Source organism: Lagopus leucura, unplaced genomic scaffold, assembly GCF_019238085.1.
Source record: "Lagopus leucura isolate 7727_CA_CO unplaced genomic scaffold, USGS_WTPT01 Super-Scaffold_100157, whole genome shotgun sequence".
Lineage (NCBI taxonomy): Eukaryota > Metazoa > Chordata > Aves > Galliformes > Phasianidae > Lagopus > Lagopus leucura.
In genome coordinates this window covers 8,551,014-8,572,886 of record NW_024962334.1, presented here as the reverse complement: position 1 = coordinate 8,572,886, position 21,873 = coordinate 8,551,014, and the positions used below count along the sequence as shown (strand labels likewise).

At 43.7% G+C, this 21,873-nt stretch overlaps 1 long non-coding RNA gene across 1 annotated transcript in view; it reads left to right on the top strand.

Annotated features, from left to right (window-relative positions):
* Positions 1 to 21,873, top strand: part of LOC122189546 — a 106,335-nt gene that overhangs the window by 67,213 nt on the left and 17,249 nt on the right. The window contains exon 4 of the long non-coding RNA XR_006181854.1: positions 8,685 to 8,829. This is a non-coding gene — a long non-coding RNA (uncharacterized LOC122189546). The remainder of the gene's footprint in view (positions 1 to 8,684; positions 8,830 to 21,873) is intronic.

Sequence of the window (21,873 nt, the reverse complement as noted above, 5' to 3'; positions counted from 1 at the left end):
AGCAGGACATCATTTAGCCTCTGAAATGCCAAGTCTGGCAATTTTGGGCTTATTTATAGTGGAAAGAGAATGTTACAGGAAAACCCCACATCCGCCTCAGACATCAACACTAAGTAACCAGCCCTCCCTGGTGCTGTGGAGGATACCGGGGTTTGTGAACCCAAAAGGCTCCATTACCTGACTAGAAAATCCCTCCTTTCAGGCAGCTGTCACCTTGTGCTTTCAACTCTGTGATTTGCATGAAAGGATCTCATAGTGCTGTCAAAACAGCAAAGTCCTCGCATCCTGTACCATGCCACAAACTACTGAATATCAAATATATTCCAGTGCAGCACACGCTGTGTTACCTCCTTTGGGAAACTGATCAATATCCCCTCTCCCATGCAGCTCTGCAGCCGCTAGCAGCAGGCAGGCTGTTAGGTGTAGGCTTCTTGGGCTGATTCTAGCTGGGAGTGGCACTTTTCCCCTGGAAGCTTTCCCTGCCTCACATCACACTGTGAAAGCTGCTTGCTGGCATGGCACTTTCTCCTCCTTGCTACTATTTCCCCTCTGCTGGCTGTGTAGCCTTCAAAGCATCAGTTTGATATTGAATTAGCATGCTGCCCATGGTGAGTGAGCAAAATGATGTAGGGGATAGCTTGCCATCTAGCATTATGCAAAGCACCCATCTGCAGCCTGACAGATTTTGGGGAGGTGGGTGGGCAGTGGTGAGATGTCAGGGCTGCTGTTTGTCATGGCCCCAGGTGATGGAGATGGGGCAGATGAAGGAACAATGGCATTGCCTTGCTAGCTCTGTTGAGACCATCTGCATTCTCCAGCAAGACGTGTGTTGTTTTCAGTCACTCCTTGGCCAGAGGGTTTCCCACAAGCTCCACCTCTTGTAATGAGTCTTGGTTCAAAATGAACATTTCTATTTAAAATAAAAAAGGGCAGAGAAATGTCAAGCCATGAGAGCAATGAATAAATATTTAACAGTATGAGGAGGTGTGCATCATCCTGACATCAAATAAATCTTTAGAGTGCCCTGCAAATCTGAGAGGGGCGAATGAACCACCTATTTTAAACCACCTGAGTTTATATCTCTACAGTGAAATGATTTGTGAACCGATCAATGAGCTCTAAAATGTATGTCCTTTAATCTCTGAACTCCTCCCTGCCCTGAAGAGCTGTATCTCCATGTGTTCTCTAGATGGCCTCCAAAATGACCAGCGCCCACCTTGGTGATACAATTACGCATGGAAATATTAGCATGAAAGCGTTTTAAATACACAGGTGCCAGGCAGAATTAATGCAATTCATGCCTTTTCTGCAGTCGAGGCATGTTTCCTCAGAGCAAAGATAACATCCTGGGCAGGCAGGTAACAGCAGGCTTCCTCCCAAAGAGATGCACAGATGATCCTTTGTCCCTCTCTCCGAAATCTTCCAAATGAGATGCATAAACCTGGCTGCTGCTGCTGTTGCTGCCTTCTGGAGGAGTGTGCTGCAAGAACTTCAGCAAGCAAGGTGTAAATTATCTGTGATATCCAAGCCTGTTTGAGCTTTGTGCTTTCCTTCCCTCATGAGATAACATTATCAAAATCCCAGCATTAAAGACCTGCAAGGTTGGCATGTAAAAGTATATTCAGACATTTCTGCACGTCCCAGGCAATCTATTCCACTAGGAAGACCTGCAGCTTACGTCTGTGAATGCATGGGTCTGTGTGGCTGTGCTTCTTAAAATCTCCACTTAGCTGTGGCCAGAAATGCCTCTAGATCCATCCTGTCTCCTGCTCCTAGCATGTGCATACACGCACATTGGGGTTTCTCTTCATTCTGTGCTGATGTGAAATGAACTCTTGTAAGCCTGAGTTTCCTTTTCAGCTCAGCTCTTCCCAGAGTAGTTGGGGGCAATTTTCCCACCCCAGCTGGTGAAATGGCAATCACCAAACCTGTGAGCTATGATGGATTTGGCTATGACTGTATTTTAGCATCTGTGACAACAAATGCTACTGCTCCCCAAACTCTCCAGTGTGGGCACTTGGCTCAGAAAGGACCATTCTAGCGGAAAATGTATTTCCTCTTGTGAATTTCACTAGCTCACAGCTAATTTCCCTCAGTCCTAGTGTCACTGATACGCTTGTCACTTGCCATGTCACTGATATTCCCAGAATACCCAGAGAAAAACATGACACTGAGCAAGCACAAACTCCTGCTTACTTATAGGCATGCTGATTAGAACAAAACATCCAGCATTCTGCTATATACCAGCTCCTCCAGATAAGAAAAGAGTCAACGATATTAATGAATTTAACGGCACACCCCATTAGGAGTAAATGCATGTTCTTAGAGGTCTCCAAGATGGAGTATAAATGCCTCATTAATATTGGATATATCAACCTGGGAGCACAAGCACAGTCAGAGAGAGTAGTGACTGGCAGTACAATGAGTCCAGCAGACCCCATCCAGGGAGGCTTTCTTTTGCTGCTCAGCCTGCATTCAGGCACAACCTGCTCTTTAAAGGCACCATCTGTGCAGGTTTCCAGTGCCTGGGCCCTACCTCTGCTGTACAGCCCTGGGCTTTGCAGGGCTTTTTGACCAGAGGAAGGAGCTACGCAGGCAGGATGACTACAGGCCAGACTCCATCTGACTCTGAAGCTGCCTCCCATAGTCTGCAAATATTGCTGTCTGACAGTTCAGTTACCTTTCTTCTCAGCACATCATGGGAGGAGTTGCCCATTTCCTTGGTCTCCAGCTCTTCTGATTACCAGAAGCAACCACCGGGAAACCCATACTGCTGTGCTGTAATCCTGCAAGTGGACTGTACTGCTTCAAGCTTTTTCGTAGAATTGTTGAATCATTAAGGTTGGAAAAGATCACTAAGATCACCTACTTCAACAGCCAACCCATCCCCACCATGCCCACTGCCCAGTGACCATCCCTCAGTGCCACATCCACATGGTTCTTGAACACCTCCAGGGATGGTGGACGTGGAATGGAGCAACGGAGATACTTAATGATAGTGGTGGAAGGAAGATGACTCTACCAGCTGTTTTTAAAAACTCCTTTTTTCCAACACCATCCTCTGGCAATCACCTGGAGAAACACTTTCTGTGTGTCAGACTTCTGGCTCGATCACCTCCATCTCAAACGCTTCAGCTTCCATCAGCACTCAGCCACAGTCCTGTGCTGTGTGAAACTCTTGTAGCAATGCCTCTGAGAGGAGCTGCTATTCGCTGCCAGGAGATTGGTCCCATATGAATATGGAACAGGCTACGTTTACCTCCTTGAATCTGAAATGCCCATCATCAATAAATTTCTGTTGTATATACGTGGGAAAGTTTCAGTGGAAAATAGCACTGCTCATGTCTAACATCATCCACTAATTAATAAAGATCATTTTCTGCAATGTATGTGTACCTAATTACCATTGTAAGTGATCATTAAGATGTACATGGAGTTATCAGGAGCCTTGATACTTCTTCATCCACAGAGACCTTATTCCTCAGGGAGGGAAAGCACGATAAAGGAAAGTGCCTGCAAGGCTGGTGTAGCTCTTTCCACCCACAAATGAGGTACACCCCCCTGCTTTAACTCACCAGGAGCATCATAGCCATGCATGATACTAATGTTTCAAACCAAGATATGCTTTACCGAGCCAGAGGTGGGTGAAAGTGCACTCAGTACTTTTGGCTGAGGTGTTGACGTGCCCCTTGCACTGTTTCCTTCAGGGCTTAGCACGATGTCTGTCAGTTTCTCCACTCATCATGGAGCTGGGAATTTCTGCTATCAGGCCTGCAATAAGCTGGGCACAGCCTGTTTCTTCCCCTCTGCGCTGACCGCAATCTGACTGTCTGGCAGTCTCTCGCCTGTTAATTCGGCTCTGGCAGGGAGCAGAGCAGCGCTCCTGCGATGGCCAAGGTGCTAAGCCTTGGAAAGCGAGTGCATCATGTCAACCGTTGCCGTATCTGACCTGTATCTGGTTTTAATATAAGAAAGAAGGTGACTGCTGTGCTCAGAAATGTGGGAAGTGCTTGCAGCAGTGAGTGAAACCATGCCAAAACAATAGCTGGGAGTGGCCTTCTTCCAGCAGCTCTGGTGGTCACAGCATGGATCTGCTGGGCTTGCACACAGCTCCTGAGCCACCATACTGCAGCCTGGAGCCTCTACATGAGGAGGTGTCACTGCTGTCCCCATAGCAGTGTGCCAGGCACCAGGGCAGCCTTGCCATGAACAGCTTAAGGGCAGAAGACACCTGAAGATGCAGAAAGCCACCTATGAAAATCCCACTTAATGCTCCATTTCCACTGGCTTTAAGGTCAGCAGCAGCCATGACACCTCTTATTTTACCCACACTTGATTCTGTGAGAGGACAGTGTAAAGATCCATCCTTTCTCTCCCATGTCTGTCTTTCAAACAGCAACTGCCCGTAGGGGTGGCCAGAACACTTGCAACATGATGATTTGGGTATTTGGGCATCTTTTCATTTTCTGATGGAGTTGCAGTGTGCCCTAGCCCAGCTTTTTTCTCACAGATCACTTTGACTTGAAAAGTTGTGTTTCTGGCAAGATGTAATTGCACCCTAAACTTGACAAGACTTTTCATTTTGTTTTTGTGTGCAGTTTTACTGCAGGAAGGTTTCCAGGTTGCTTGGAAGTCATCAGCAGCCAGTAGGATTACTGAAAGGCAATGGCCCCCTGGACCTGCTGCTCTGATCTGAGCAGTTTTGAGTTTGTGCAGGGTTGCAGGCTTGGTTGGCCACTAAGTGTGGCTCTTGATTCATGAAGTAGGGGAGGAAATAGGGAGTGACAGGCTCAACTCAAGGCACAGGTCAGAGGCTGTTGGTGGCTTCTCCAGCAAGTCTTGCTGAGGCAGAGAAGGTCTTCTTTAATACTGTTAATGATCCAAGAGATGGAACACCTTCCTTGCAAGGACAGACTGAGAGAGCTGGGGCTGTTCAGCCTGGAGAAGAGAAGGCTCCAGGGAGACCTGAGAGCAGTATCTAAAGGGAGGCTGTAAGAAAGAGAGGGACAGACTTTTCAGCAAGGTCTGTTGTGACAGGACAAGGGGAAATTGTTTCAAACTAAAAGAGGGGAGATTTAGATTGGACATAAGAAAAAGTTTTTTGTTTTTTTTTTTCTATAAGGGTGGTGAGGCAGTGGCACAGGTTTGCCTAGAGAGATGGTGGAAGCCCCCTCCCTGGAAACATTCAGAGCTCAGGCTGGTGTGGCTCTGAGCACCCTATAGGTGTCCCCGTTCATTGCAGGGGAGTTGAACTACATGGTCTGTATGGGTCCCTTCCAACTCAAACAATTCTATGATTCTAGATCTCATCACCAGTAACAAGAAATTCTGTTGTTTGTAACTTCCAATGTCAGCATCAAGCATGAGAGGAAAAGGTTTGTATGGGGCAGAGGTAAAATCAGGTCAGGGAAGGAGATGCCTGGGCCATTCTTACTTGTTCAGGAACTTCATAGGCTACATTAGTATATAATTTCAAAAGCAAATAGTGAAAGCAGATCTGCTGACAATTAAGATCAAGTGCCATTAATTATTTTCTGAAGCAAAAACATGAGATGAATAAACTAGGCTTGTTCCAAAGCACACCTAGTCCAGGAAAGTCTTTCCACCAGCCTCAGTGAACATTGGAATGTGTTCCCATGCAAGAAAGGATAAGCCAATCCCAGCTGCCAATCTTTATTTCTGCTCAGGAGGTGTTGAGGGCATTTTGCTGATAACAAGATCGTGTCTTGCATGTTTCACACCACACCTGTGAGCTGCACTGGGTGGCTGATGAGGTTTTGCAGCCATCCACACACTCCCAATGTCACTGCCAACCTCGTGGGAGCTGCTGGGAGAGGCACACAGAATGAGAGTCCCACCCTCGGTGGTGTAGATCAACAGGCAGCCCTGTTATTCCTCAGACTAAGAACTCTAACATTTCCTGCCAGCAGCTATTTTGAGAATATTAAGCCCGAATGTTTTGGTGGAAAGTCAATTCAAAAGGCCACAAGAGCAGGGGTGTGAGTGAATGAGCCCAAGCAACTCAACAACACTAAAATTTTGTAACATTTTCTTTTAAGCACAGAGAGTGCTTTGATATCGCACATGGGTACAAAGACTTTTGTCATGCAGACTGCTTGGAGTTAGTATGAAAGCATCTCCGTTGTGCTGGTGTTCACTTGCGGGAAGCAAAGCTTGTAGTAAAGCATGAGATAAAAATATTTGTAAGACTCATCACTTTTTGACATCTCCACTCCAACACCTCCTCCCCAATGCACTGTTTACAGACAGCTCCGTTGCGACTGCTACTTCTGATCTTCAGCCTAACCCAGCAAACACACTCGGAGCACGTGCTGATGCAGACTGCATGAGGAGGTGGAAGAGTGTACGATGACAGCCTGAAATCAATGGGGACGGCTTGTCTGTTTAAGGTGTGCAAGATCTGGCCTCCAGTGAACAGTCATTATCTCTCACACTGAGGCACAAAGGAGTTGAATGTGTCTGCAAAATTACATTATTCTACAACAGTGAGGAAATTGACATCCTGTGGTCACGATTATGCAGGCATTGGGCCATGCTGGATATGGCCACGTTTTTTCTTTTATTTTTAAAGAAGCAACTGGGCATTCAAATCATTCCATGCATTACAAAGTTTGATTTTCAGCAGAAGTGCATGTGCTGGATGAGGATCAGAATGTCTAATTACAAAAGTGCGTTTCTTTCAGAGAAGAGGAAGAATCACCTTTGACATTTTTTCTTAGTTTTCTACCTTCTGCCTCGAGATCTCGAGGCAAGGCAAACTTTGAACAAATTACTACTAAGTAGGAACATCTAATATTTATCCATAGTAAATGCTTTTCCTAGAAGAGTTGTTTGGAGCACATTTGCAATGTATTGCAAAAGAATTCACACTTTGAGAAGGAAATTCAGTCTTTCTAGGCTTACACAGGATAGATTCTGTCCTGGTAAGTATTTCCCCTGCAGCTGGAGCTAACCACAGTGTGGTCCAGGTGCTGTAAGCACGTGGACTGTCTCACCATCTGGAGACTGGGTAGATGATGTGGTTCAAACGGAATGTTTGTCCATGTTATGTAGAAATACACCGTGTAGGACCGTTAAAGAGAATGTAAAGAGCAGAACTGAGGCACGTAGGGTCTGCTACTAACAGAGTATACACAGTGTATACTTAGGATGCCACAGATTTCCCTAGCTCTGCACATATTTGTGCACATCCTACTGATCACACCTACCTGTTCAGTAGATAGCAGGGCTTGTTTAGGTACATCAGGGACTGATGCTTAGGTGGGCATATCATGGTTTGGTTCCATGCTTGGCAGAGGGTGGAGGTAAGGAAAGGAACTCTTCTAATTTCATATTAAAATCTTCTGGCTTCAGCAAAAGACTGTTTTTTAAAAATTGACAGCATCATGGTTTCTGCTGAGTGTGGAGATCTTTCAGTCAAGTAGCTGGAAAAAATAAGAGGAAGGCTCATGAGAACACCCAGGACCTGAAGCTGCTCTATGTAGTTTCTGTTTGCTGTCGAGCAGAGTGGAATGAGGGAAAAGTGTATGTGATAATTTGAATTTGAGACTTTTGATTTGATAGAGTTCAGCTGTCCTTCTGTTTCTGACTTTTGCATTCATTCAAGCTCTACAAGCACAAGGGCTCACCTGGTAAATTTTAATCAGAGATGCTCACGTACTGACAAAGAGTGAATTACGAATAGTTCATTTTCTTGTAAAACTTATCCTGCGTTCCTTTCTTACCTATCTCCCCTTACCAGGGAAAAAAAAAGGGAAGTAGATGGATAAGGCACATATTGCATATTATAATTTATAATGGACTGCTCTACAGATAGGAAGTTATTTACTGGCATTACTATTGAATATAAATAATGAACAAATTTCTTCAATCTGTTTATAGAGAATTCTCAGACAAAGGTGAAATTAATGAAAAAAAAAAAAAAATTGATTGCAAATGACCTGCTTGGCTCTAGTTCTTATTTCTGTGGCTTTGAGAGACCGTAGATAACTTTCAATTCCAGAATGGGAGGCTATGAACTTCCCCACATGACTTACATAATCAGAAGAACTTTAATTAAAAATGTTATTGAATATCCAGGCCCTTCATCATCTCCAGAGGAGTGACCTTAAAGTTGAAGGGAGCTGAAGCTGACTAGAAATACAGACCGTTCTCCTTTGTCCTTTCCTGCTGCTATATTTCCTGTGAAACAACAGAATGACAGCAAGGAGCTTAGTCCACACAGGGCCCAAAATTTGGGATGTTAAATAGGCAAAGTTTATATGTGTCTCTCGAACCTTGGCACAAAACAGGTGGGCTGAATGCAACACTGAAACCATAGAATCATAGAATTATCAAGGTTGGAAAAAACCTCTAAGACCTCTAGTCCAACTGTCCACCTACTACCTACCCCAATATTGCCCACTAAACCATGTCCTTAAGTATTACATCTACTCTCTCCTCTAACACCTCCAAGGAGGGTGACTCCACCACCTCCCTGGGCAGCCTATTCCAATGCCTCACCACTCTTTCTGAAAACAAGTTCTTCCTAATGTCCAACATACGTGTTATGTCTAACATAATGTATCTGTCATTGCCAGGCAGCCTAAAATGATCACCAACCAGGGTGCAGGGAGGAGGTTGCAATCTCATGTAAATGTTGATGTGCTTGTTTGTGTTAACAGGCTGCTGCTGGCATAACCTCTTTTGGGAAAAGTCTTTCGTTTAAAGGACATCTCTGCAAATCAAGAAATGAGAGTTTTGTTGTCAGCTGTGCCAGACACCAAAGAAAAAGTCATTTTGTCCAGACACTTGAAGACTTACTTGAAGGTAACAATTAACTGTCCTGCAAATTGTGGCTTAGAAGAAACATGAAAACAAAATCTGAGATAGTTAATGTGATTATTTTGTAGAGACTGTGATTTCTCTTGCCATGTTTTGTCAATTCCTTAGTTTTAGCTTTCCACCTTTGTGCCATCTGAGTACAAAATCATGTTTTCCAGAGCAGTCTGAATGTGGACAGCTGGTGCAGTCTTGATCCGTAGTGATGTCATGTAGGCAACCTGTTCTCTTGATTCAATCTAACCAGAAAAATGAAAGTCTGAGGCATCTCCTTGTTCAACCTGTGAACACCTTTGGTAATCACCCTACTTTTACTGATTATCCTTTTTGGAAAGGATACTTGGGAAAGGTGGAACTAGGAAGTACTAGTGCAAGTATATAGTGCACTATATTGTGGTGCAGGTTCTGGTGAGAATAAGAAAATAGCCCCATAACCTGCTCCTTGCTCTCTATGGCTGTCACAGCCTTTCCAATAAGACCAATGGATACTGCTGAGTGTGGCCCACTGTAACCCCTGCCAATACAGCTAGATGTTTGGTAGAATCCACAGAGAGGTGGATGAAGCATTTGTTCTCACTGAGTCATAATATGTAGTTGCCCAGGTCTAGCTCCTTGCCCTACTGAATCAAGCCAAGTGCTCTCCATCACCAACAAGTTTTGTTCCTGTCCAAAAAGGCCATTTATGAAGAGGAACTGCTTTTGATATTCAGAACTACTAGGCATGGAAATTTGCTCATAAGATACCAACCTAAGCAACACCAGAGGATTCAAAACACTTCTTTGTTATTGTTTCATGTTTCATGAAACTGGAAAATTGTAGTGCCATATATTGCAATATTTGTACTTGACATATTCTTGAGCATTTAAATATTGTCTTGTGGAGTGAGCTTATTGCCAACCACATGGATGAAGAGCTTTGCACTTACTTTTGGAGAGCACCCCATCATCAATTGCTTCTGCACACTTCTATTTGTACATCAGTCACATAAACAGTGAGTCTCATCATAGAGGTCTGAGTTCAGAGCAGTCTGCAGAAAAGCTGCTGTCATCTCTACAGGAGTTTGGTTAATATAAGTGGTGAAGGCAAGGAGCCACTCCTCCAGCTTCAGAAAGCTTGCAGGAGCAGCTCCTCCAAAGGAGTCAGCTTTGTTAACACCGTGAGTGTTCTCAGTAAATGAAACTGTGGAATGGAGGCAGGTGATGGAAGGCGTGAAGCAGGGATATTTCTTTTTGCAACCAAATAGAAAGGTTTACTCTTCTGAAGGGCAGAGTATAAAGGTCCAGAGAACCAGGAGGAAGTGCAGTGGTGGAGCTGGAGTCAACCATGAGTTAACCATAGCCTCTTGGGTGCGTAGTATAGCTGGTTCAGTGCCACTAGTCGTATAGCTGGTTTCTTGTTTGTTTTCTTCACTCTCACACCTCCATAGTGTATTGCATACACGATACCACTAAAAAGATGACATGGCAATATCAGAGCTTTTTTCCCCCTCATAGCAAGAATATATAATAATCTCTCTGAGAAACAAGTCTCAGGCTATCTCCAAGAGCAATCAATGCTTGTAAGGCATCCATCCAGTGAAGTCAGAATAGCTGGAGGCTGTGAGTAACGTAATCATTTTTTGTGCTTGCATAGTGTTTTATTTTCAGACCGATATGAATACAAGACAGGAAGTAAGCAGATTTTCTTTTTGTTTTGTTTTTTGGTTGGCTACTTCTCAAGTTGCTGGATTTTTTGTTTTGAAAACCAGGATGCACTGTCTTAATTACCACACTGGTAAGAGCAGCATTGGCCCATGAGAACATGAGGTCTCCAGTGGATGCTTCTGCTCTTCAGAGCATTGTAGGGAAGAAGCAGCCTTTGTGGTCATCTAAACTTTCACAAGATGCCTCTGTTTGCAGGTGGAAGTGAAGCCTAGAGTCCGAGAATGAGATGGTGTTACTATACTGTGTGTTACTATAACACAATCAGTTGGGATGAGGTCTCTGGTATACCAGATTCTGTGGAATTTGGAATAGTTAGTCATTAAAAATATCCCTTTTTATCTCCTTCTCTCCTGCATTCCCCGTGGCATTCTTACATGCTTCTTTACATGGATGCTCACCATCCAAATGTGAGGACAAAGACTTGGGATAGGAGAGCTGAGCCAGCTCCCAACCCTTCTGTCCGATTTGTACTTTTAAAAGGGACCTTCACTACTGACTTTTAGTCCATTTTGAATAGTGACTCTCTTTGCTGCTGAAATTCTTTCACTCAGATTATAAATACTTGTATATTCAAAGCAAAAGAATTTTGTAGCAAAAACTGGCACTCAGCACCCAGTCATTCTCGCCCAGTCTGAGCTGGTGTGCTGTCTTCCAGTCTCCCCTCTTTGTTGTTCTTCTGTCTCTTCCCCACAACCCGTTCATAAATCTTTGGAAAACAAACAAACAAAAACAAAATGACAACAGAAAAGGAAAAACAAAGAATCAAAGTCACCATCCCTGAAGGTGTTGAAGAAATGTTTAGATACTGTACTAAGGAACATGGTTTATGGTTTAGTGGGGAAATAGTGGTTGTAGGTGGACAGTTGGATTGGATGATTGTGGAGGTCTTTTCCAACCTTGGTGATTCTGTGATTCTAAGATTCTATGGAAGAAGCAAAAAGCTAGGCTTCTCCTTCCGTTCCACCTTGAGTGCTTTAGCTGATATTGGTTTCACTCTAACTCATGGTGTAACCCCACATTTTCCACCTACCTGAACGGAGCCTTATCTTGTTCCCAGCACCTCACACAAAGGTTATTCCATGCCCAGGCTTCTTCCCCAGGCTTTCCTTTGTATGTTTTTTGATCCTGCTCTAAGCTAGAAATCATACAGACAATGATGTGCCTGCTCTGGATGACCTGTCCATAGACAAACTGGTCTTGTTCCCCTTCACCTTTCCTTGTAGAGCAAAACAAAAGTCTTCCTTTTCAAACTTCTTTCCCTTGCCTTTGGGGTGCCTCAGCATGCTCTGTCCACATCTCAGGGAAAGGTCTGAGACTCTGGGCTTTGGAGAAGAAAGGGAGCAGGACCTGTGTCCTCCTTAGCATTGTGAGTAACTCCTGAGCCCAGATGAGAGCCTATTTCCCTTTTATTTTGCTCTGATTAAAGATGTGGAGGAGCAAGATGTTTTGGGCCAAACAAAATGTTTCTCCATCTCAAGACAGTTTATTTTTCTACTTGCTGAAGAAAAGAGGTAAAAAAGTGTTTTCAGGCAACTCAGACTGATTTTTTTCTTCTTTTCAGTTCTGGCCACCTAACTGAAAATATCAATTATTTCCATGGTCACAGGCACTCTGCCAAACTCCTGCTCCAGTATAACTTTATGGATTTGTTATCACTGCAGATTCAGCCTTGGCTGTTTGGCTTCTGTAAACAATGTTTTGCTCTTCTTTATGGTTCCTCAGGCTTCCTCTGAGAGGAGAGCTAATTGCACCACTCCCTGCACATCTGCACACCTGCTATCTGATGTTAAAAGCACTTGACTAAGCAATAACCCAGCAACAATTCCTTCTGTTGGAGCTACACCCATCTTCGCCTTTGTGCTTGTTCTTTCTAATGTTCATGGTGTAATTCAGCTATTGCCACTGTTTTCTGAACAGCTAAATCTCTTACGTTTCTTTCAGCTGACACAGGCTTTTCATGTTACTTAGCAACTCTGTGTTTAGCCTAATAAGTCATTAGGCTACTCCTACCATTAGAGCTGCCCTTTCTAAGAAAGGTCCAACTGGAGTGGTTTTTGTACTTCCTTGTGTGCAAAAAGAACGAAATAGCAGGGATTGATCATGACATATGTTGTAGTACATTCAGTTGTATCCACAGACTCTTTTCGGTTTTGCTGCTGGTAGGAAAACCATTACACACTTGCAAGGGAGCAGAACACAACAAAGACTTGGATGCCATCTTTAAATGCTTGAGCAAGAGAGGAAGCTTTCAAGATTCGAAGCATAGCCTCCCTTTTCTTGGGAGCTGAAGGTATTTTATGTATCTTCTCCAAAGTTTCTCCAAAGTGCTATGAAGGGAAGAGCCATCAGGGCAGGTCTCAGCTTTTGGAGGTACTCTATACTCCAGTGCTTGTGGATTTCTTGCTTATAGATTAATTAATGTACAATTCATTCCTCCCACAGCAGGGATGGCCTGATGTATCTAGATATTGCCTCTTGTTTTGGAATGTTTGTGCCATTTTTGATTGGTAAAACATCAAGTTGCCATAGGTTTTGCACATGAACCATTCATTATTCATGAACTGCAATCCTCAACTGCAACCAAGGATCAAGAGCATGGTGTCCCGATGAAAAAAATGTATATTCCCCAACCAGCAGATAATTTTTTGTGAAATTAATTGTGTTGTTTAGAAGTCAAGATGAAGTTTGACTGCAATGTCAGTAATATAGTTGGTGACACATCAACCATGCCACAGAATTCACTAAAAACACCATTTCTGCCACAGTAATTCACCATGAAATAATGCATGTTTTCCAGGATTTTTGTTCATGCTGTACTTTATTGCATAATGCAAGTTTCTTATTCATTAGATAATAGATACTTCAGATAATGAAAATTCATTCTGTGTAGCAGAAATATCAGGAAGAAGTGGCTTCTTGTAACTGTTCAAGGGCTCAAAAGTGGATACTTGTACGCTTTCATGTTTGATTCTTGTTCCACATCACTTCAGAAGCATAATTTTTGTTGACAGAAAATTGGCCAGGCTTAATAATGAAAGGTATTCATGTATCAGCTTCTGGGTTCTTTCTAATGTGTTGTCATTTTTGGAGCTAATGGACTTGCAGACTACATATGTTGGGACCAAATCTTCAAAGACTCCTAGCTGAGTAAAAAGATAATCCATTGGAAAGTTGTTTGTTTGTTTGTTTTATAATAGAAAAGATTAATCTGACTTACTTTCCAGAGCACCACTGTATGTTTTCTGGCAGAGCACCACTGTATATTATTTCAGGGACAGAAAGCACATAGTTAAACTCCTGGTTCATGTGACCCTTCTGGTTGTAACTCATGGGTAACACTAAGGCTGTTGCCTGGAGAAGAGGAGAATCTCAGTACATCTTCTAGTTTGTGTAATAGGAAGATGGAGATCTGACCCACTTCACACAATTCCAGATCCCCTTAGAGATTTTCTGCTTCCATTGCCATGGCAGCTGCATAATTTCTGTTCCTGCTACCACCAGAGAAACCAGAGCTCCAAGAGCTGGAGTTGTTCATGCTGAGGGCAATAGATATACTCATTCCCTTGGATGCTACTGTCTCCCATTTTGTTTTGCAAAAGGAAGCAAATCACCCAGGATGACTTCAGGGTCAGCTTGTCAGAAGATATTATGTAAATTGGCAAATCACATGGGCTTGTATCTAGAGCAGACAACTGAAAAGAGGGAAGTGTTTAGCTCCAGTGTAGTCTGAATTAACTGCCTGACTTTGAGGCATAAGATTGTCAAGTGACTTGTACATTCAGATGAGGTGTGAAATTGGAGGAAACCAATCATGTATCAAAACTGAAGTATGCAAGGTAAGAAATGCTGTGTATTTCTGTGTAGACATGTGTTAAAAAAAACAGGTCCTAAACATGAACAGGCACATACTTCTCATTTGTATCCTCTCATTAAGCTGTCCCAGAGAAGCTACCTCGTATTTCACAGAATTGGGGTTTGTAAACCATATGGTTGTTTCCAGTTTAAAATCTCTCAAGTTCTCTTTCCTTTCTTATAAAACGTTAAATCCTGCAGCTCTCAGGAGTAGTCCTGACAAAGCCCTGGAGAGGGAAATGGCACCATGTGCTTTCAGAAGGAGATCCTTTAGGCCCGCTGATTTATAGATTCATGTAGCTCTCATTTTGCATTAGATTTCCTGCTAATGATCAGCATGAGGTTGATTACTGAAAGGGCAGTAACTGCTTGGAGGTTGGTTGTTCCTCCTGGATCTGCAGACAGAAAGGCCATCACAGCTTCAAAATCTGCAGGTAAAAGAATTGCAGGTAAACCTGCAATTGCAGGTAATCTGCAGGTAAATAGAGATGACTCCAGTGTGAGATCCCAAACTTGCTCAGCAGCTCTGGAAGTGTCTTTGGAGAGCACAAGATACCCTTATCTCAGCTGCAGCCTGAGGTCCAAAGAGAGTGGGCTGAGACAGGTGAAAGAAGAGCTAGTGCCTAGCATCACAGTGAAGGCAATTGCCATTATGGTACGTGGCACATTTGGGTCCCACTGAATTGGCCGTAAACGCCGATAAAGGATGAGTGGAATCGTCTTGCAGCACCACCAAGCTCACAAGAATGCAGGGAAGCTACCTTTCAGGAGGTCACTAATGAAGGAGCGAGGATTACTGTCTCCTAGAACAGCTCTGTTTGGCTTGGACAAGAAGGCCTGGAGCATGCTAGTCTCTACAGAGCACTCCTCCAGAGCCTTGGCAGTCACACATTCACTGGCCTATGGAGTTGGAAACCATGCCTGTTGCCATATAGCTGATACATCTTGATAGTGTTGCTTTCCAATGGCTAATGTAGAAGCGGGATGAAGTAATTGAGCAGCAGCAGGCCCAAGAGGAGAGGAAGGTGGGCCTGCTCCTTTGAAGATGATGCTCCTCACAGAATAGTAGTAGTGGGATGGAAATACTATATTTTGCATGTCAGCATTTTGGAAGATTTCCATACATGTATTTCAGTGAATTGCAGCTTATTTAAGTGTTCCGTAAGTAACTCCAAATTCTCAGACAGCATTTGGCGTCCTGTGAGTGCTACAAACCACCCCCACTATAACCACTGAAATGATTTCTCAGTTTCTGCAAATTAAAACAGGAGAAATACTTCCCATGGCTCCATTCTGTCACTGTACTCTCTCTCTAGTGTGCTGCAGAAAGGCAGAGAGCAAGCGCCCCTCAAATGGGACGAGGAAAAGCCTCTTATACAAGCACTGAACAAACCAGTTTCAGTCTCCACTGCCCTTTGCAACCTGGCGTTAAGAAAGCACTTCATCTGATAAGGCTGGAAAAGGTCAGAGCACTGGGTTTAGCATTTTACTGGAAGAATAAGCAGCCTGGCTCTCTGGAGTGCCGGGGACTGTGATCTAGTGGCCTCCACACAGGACCAGCAGCTATAAATTCCCAAGTCTTAATCCTCATACTGACAATTACTTCCCCTGAGACCTTGAGCAAATTGCTTAACCTTTCTTCTTCTGCTTTCTCCTATAGTGAAATTGGGGATCCTGCCTCACGGGGCTGTTGTGTTTGTTAATTATTTAATACACGTGCTTAAGCATCCTGTGGATGTGTGTTGCATTCTTTGTTTTTATCGGTGCCTGATGCAGCTGGTCACTGTGTTGCATGGACCTTCAGTGCTTGAAGGGAAGCCCCAGATAGCAGTCTCATCTCCAAAGAGGCCATCCAGCAGGCTTGGAGGAAATCCATGCAGAACTGAATGGAGGAGGCTAAAGGTGACCATTGGCTTGGTAGCCTATCTTTCCTGTAGGATATGCTGCAAGAGTAATTTCTAGGGTGGAGGAAAAGAAGGAGCATGGACATTGTTGTTGATGCTTCAGATCACAAGAAGGTTACGTTCCTTCTTTGCCTCATTGCCTGCTGCAGACAGCAGGGCTGAGCAACGCTTCTCAGAGCTGCAGATCATCAATGTGGGATGCTCTGCTGCTTCTTGTTCAGGTCTGCATGCAAGAAGTAACCCCAAACCTCTAACCTTAAAGCAAGGTTGGATCTGGTCCTTCAGAAAAGTTGCATTCTGAAAAGGGGAAGAAAGAAAGAGGCAGCAGTACACGATCCGACTGTTTCACTTCTCTCTGCACTTGCATATCAGTGTTACTTCACGTGCCATTAATTAGACTTAATAGCCTATACTTTATCTCCCTTGTCATAATAAATTAAGTGTGAAAAATTTCAACAGGAAAGCACTCGAGTGATCTAAGCCTTAGCAGGCTTGGTTTTCGTGAGACCTGAATTAAGCAAAGTGCTTCAGCATCTGCTTAAAGTTCAGCACACTCTTATCTGAGCTGCAGCATGAGTTGGTGCCAAGCTCAGGGCAAATCTCTGAGGTTCAACTGCTCAGCCTTCCCAGCTGAAGTTGGTAGCCCTGCCCCAGGCAAATGATTGTCTCCATCCCGGTGGTGGCATTGCTTGTTTAAAGAAATAGATGGTGAGTGCCTTTCAGTTGTCACTGATCTTCAGCTTAAGGGGAAGTCTTTCATTTGGAACCCAAATTTTCCAGCTCAAGTGGCTACATTTTGGCTTCCAAATTTGGAAGCTCATATTTGAATTTCTAGTTAGGCAGAAAACCAGCTGTGAAAACTTTGGCTCCAGGCAGAAACTGCATTTCAAATAAGTCAGCCTGAGCAAACATCACGTAAGTGTGTTTCATTCAGCCCTGGGGAAGAGGCGAGCTCTCAGAGCTGCTCCCCAGATCTTTCTGGTTCCAACTTGGGTCATAGATGCTCAGTCTCACATTCTGACACTTGAAGGATGTGAGCCATGAAAGTCCAAAACCTGAAAGAAGGCAGAGGCAGCACAGCAGGAAGAGGTCTCCACTTTCCAGAAAGCATCTAAAACTAGATCAATGTTAGATTTTGCATAAGGTCACTTGAGTTGGAGACTCTGTCATCTCCGCTAAAGCCAACTGAAGATCTGAAGGTTCCCAGATCCTACTGAAAGTGCTTAACACCTCGAGGGGTCAAAACTGGTGCACTATAAAAATATTATTTAGAGCTTTTGAATATTTTAGCTTCTGGTTCTGGCCCGAATTTGGAAGAATAAACGAGCTTAAAACAGGAAGTAGAAAAACAATAAAACCAAGAGCTTATCAACATCTCGAAGGTTTTGATGTGAATTTTGTTTGAGGGGGGTTGTTCAGGTGTGGTTCAGGTTTTATTCCAAATGTGTTTATAAACTGAAAAAAAAAAAAAAAAGCACTGATGAGAAAGCAGCATGGCCCAAATCTAAGTCTGTGACTTCAGAGCAAAAAGCAGAAATATGTGCTGCTGTAAAGATTCCTGCTGTGCTGAGGTCCAAGGTCTTTATTGGTGAACTCCTGCAGGAACAAATAGCAGGCAAAAGCATTACTTGAACCAAGTTGCTTGTTACAGCTGCAACCGGAATTCAGCCCCTGCCACTGCCAATTAGAGGGCTAATTGAGAACTGGATCCTGAACCCTTTCGGAAATTGCTACCTCGAGGAAGTTTCCTGCCTCTCTTGATGCTGAGATACAGAGCCAGGACAAGCTTGTGCTGACGGCAGCTGGGATAGTCACCATGAAGGGATGTGCTGCTCAGGAAGAAAAGCATGATGCTTCTGTAATCATGCAAAGATTTAAAAAGCACATGTTGTCTGGAAGAAAACAAGAATGTACTTTTGTTTTCTTAAATGTAAGGGCTCAAAGACCAGAAGCAACTTATGCCTTCAACTGCTGAGCTTTTGTCATTTTATTCCTAGAATCACAGAATAGCTTGGGTTGGAAGGGATATTGGAGACCATCCAGTTCCAACGCCCTGCCATGGGCAGAGCTCCCACCCACCAGATCAAGCTGCCCAGGGCCCCATCCAACCTGGCCTTGAGCACCTGCAGGGATGGGGCAGCCACAGATTCACTGGGCAGAATCTCCTGGAATATGGCACACTGGCCTTTTCCCACAGCAGAAGCAATTCAGGCTTTCTCTGAGGAGGCCTAAGATAGTTTTACTTATTTAGAAATTCTTCCAGGGTGTTCCATTTAGTATTCAGGAGCCCATCTTTAACACCTTCCTTTATCTACAGCCTTACTCCAAAAGCTGGCTGAGCTGATTAGTTGTTAAGATCTCCTATAACCAGGACTCTCACATGAAATCAAAAGATTAAATCTAGATTAAATCTGATTGCCCACTGGTGCAACTTCACTGAAAGTGTTTAAGCTTAAGATAGGGATGGATTTGGCATTAATTGGTTTGTGTAGCTCACAGTTCTTTGCCTGAAAGACATTAAATACTCATTTATTTCTTGCAAAACAGTTTTACATCATGGCCAGAACCTGGAATGGAAAGAAAGCAGTCTTTCAGTATTTAAAGGGGGCTATAAGAAAGAGAAAGAAAGACTCTTTAGCAGGGTTCGGTGTGATAGGACAAAGGAATTGGTTTCAAACTAAAAGAGGGGAGATTTAGATTGGACATAAGGAAGTTTATTTTCAATAAGGGTGGAGAGGCACTGGAACAGATTGCCTGGAGAGGTGGTGGATGCTCCATCCCTGGAGACATCCAAGGTTGGACTGGACAGGCCCTGAGCGCCTGATCAGTGTGTAGGTGTCCCTGTTCATTGCAGGGGGTTGGACTAAATGCCACTTAATGGCCCCTCTCAACTCAAATGATTCCATGATTCTCTGATTCTCTAATTCCAGAAAGAGAATAAAACTACCAAAAACTGGATTGCAGACAGCTGTAATTCTCAGGGAATTCTCTCCTATATGAAATGTTACTGTCTCAGTAGTAGGAGATTACTCAGGTTATATTAACAGAGCTATTATGAAGATAACAGATCTTTTGTTGCGTTCAGCCATGCAAAGTTCCCTCTGCTTCCGGTAGAAGTAGGGTTGAATTCCAGGGTAGGAACATACCTGAGCCACCACCCAACAACATCAACCATCACGAGCTGCTATTTTTTTCCTCAGTTACTTTTCCAAGTTTGTTTGCCAGACTCTGCACTTTTCTGCTGTGACTGGAAACAGAAGTGCAGCAAGACAGCATGGAGAAGATTTCTCTCCTAGGATTCCTGACCTGAGTAGAAATAGGCAGTATCGGAAATAGTGCAAAACCCATCTCCCTTGAAAACTTTCCAGCCCATTTTTGCAGACTGTAGGCTTTTGGGCAGTCCAGATGAACTCTGGATAACCACCCAAATTTTTGGGTTTGCCCATCGCTAAAAATATCACAGGCTGCAGGGCACTGTCTTGATCTGAGCCTCCAAGCATTTTGAAATTCACCCAACCCTGGTTGAAGTGATCATTATAATCTGGCAGGGAATGCAATCTGGGTTCCAAACTGTAGTTATTTTTAAAATAATCTTGCCAAAGCCCTGTTGGAGGCTGAACAGAAAAGCCATTTTACTCTGAACAGAAAGATCAATAATGTCTTATTCTTGATGAAGTATCCGTTTATGAGAAGCATATACAATGACACATTTCTGTAGGTAAGTTACATGCAACTAGGCATTTGTTGATATTTGTTATCTTGCTGTAGAGTCCAAAATAATAGTAATAATGATTTAAAACCCCTCCAAACTGAGTTACAATTTTTAGTTGCCGCCTACTCACGGCCTCCCACACACTCCAGGAAGCCAGCTAACTTTCCCTGCTGCTCTGCAATGAGCTCTTCACAAGCACAAGCACATTTCTATTCTAAACAACAAAGCTGAAGGTTTCCCTGTGCACATGCCTTTCTCTTATCAATGGGGCCAGAGATGGCAAGCCCTACAGTGGGCATGTGCATCAGCAAGTCAGGTGAAATGAAGGGAAGGAAGCCTGGCTGCATCTGATGCATTTGAGAATTCCCTTTCCAAAGAAACCCAGTGTTCCTAGACACAGAAAAAATGTTAAAGAGCAGCTTGCAAAGGCAGTAGTGTGTAGCTTGTTACTGGGGACATTCCACGTGGGATAGCACTTGATTAAGCTGAGACCCATGTGTAGTGCAGCAAGGGAAACAGGAGTGTGTGATCAGTGCAAAGATGTCCCTCAGCAGAAATCAGGGAGATTTCATCAGTAATACCTGTATTAACGTGTGTGGAAGGAGTGACTGTGGACAGAGGAGTATGGCTGGCAAATCTCTCACTATTTTTATCTTCCACCGGCATGAGACAATGATGGATCATCTGTGTTTAATAGGAATTTATGACCCAAAGAGTGATATTTAAAGGGCTCAATGATGCATTTAATAACCAAACATTCTTCCTGATTAGTGCTCATTTGATCTCTCGAGGAAAGTGCTCCCTCTGATTCAGATCTAAAAAAAAATACCCTTGTCTCCCTGTAGCTTGTGCCAGAGTGCAGAGACACTTCTGACCTCAGGAGCATCTGAGAAATTAATTTCTCCTGAAAATGCATGAACTGTGTAGCTTATACCCTTTTGGTTGCTCCTTCTTTCTGCTGCTCTCCTTTTAGAAGGATGCAGAAGCTGGAGAGTAGAAGTCCTGCTGATTCTTCATTAAGCATATTTTTCTTTGTCAGATATATCAAGATTCTTTGATAAATCCACTCTTTGTGGTTGCTTCACCATTTGCAAAGGTGAGCAAAATTGATCCAAAGTAAACTGCGTGATTTTAGTCAGTTAGATAAAAATGTGAAGGAATGAACCTGTGTCGCTTGGCAGAGGCTGTTTCTCCTTTCTCTTTTCTAGGGGGTTGTATTTTCACAAATATGCTTGCTCAGATTCCCGGCTCTAAGTCTGATGGACAGAGAAGAAACAAATCAATAGAGAATGGGAAAAGAAGCATTACTTTTTGGCACTGATAATTCACTCCCAGGAGAATTACTCTTTGTCCAGTATTTCTAGTCCCAAAGATGATGTATCAGGCTGCCCAGAGAAGCTGTGGTGCCCCATACCTGGAGGTGCTCAAGGCCAGGTTGGATGGGGACTTGGGCAGCCTCATCCGGTGAGTGATAAATGTCAGGGGGTTGGGACTGGGTGGGATTAAAGGTCCCTTTCAACCCAAACCATTCTGTGATCCTCTGATGATTCCCTGATGAAGAGCATGCAGTGCCCTATGAAGAACTGGTCAGTCACACCGGTTTGTGTGGAGCCCTGGCCCTTTTTGTGCTGTCCACTGCATCCAGGGGCAGCAAGAGCTGGTCACAGCACTCCTAAAGCTCTGCCATGCTCCATGGTACTCAGGGTAGTGTGAGTTACAGCTTCCATTTTGTCTTGCCACTTCAGTGATGAGCGTAGGATACGTGTTCAAGATGGTTGTACCATGTACTTAGGAGGGCCACTATTAATCTGGTGAAGGCTTCTCTTTTTACACCAAACTCCTCAAAACCTTCAAAATCTG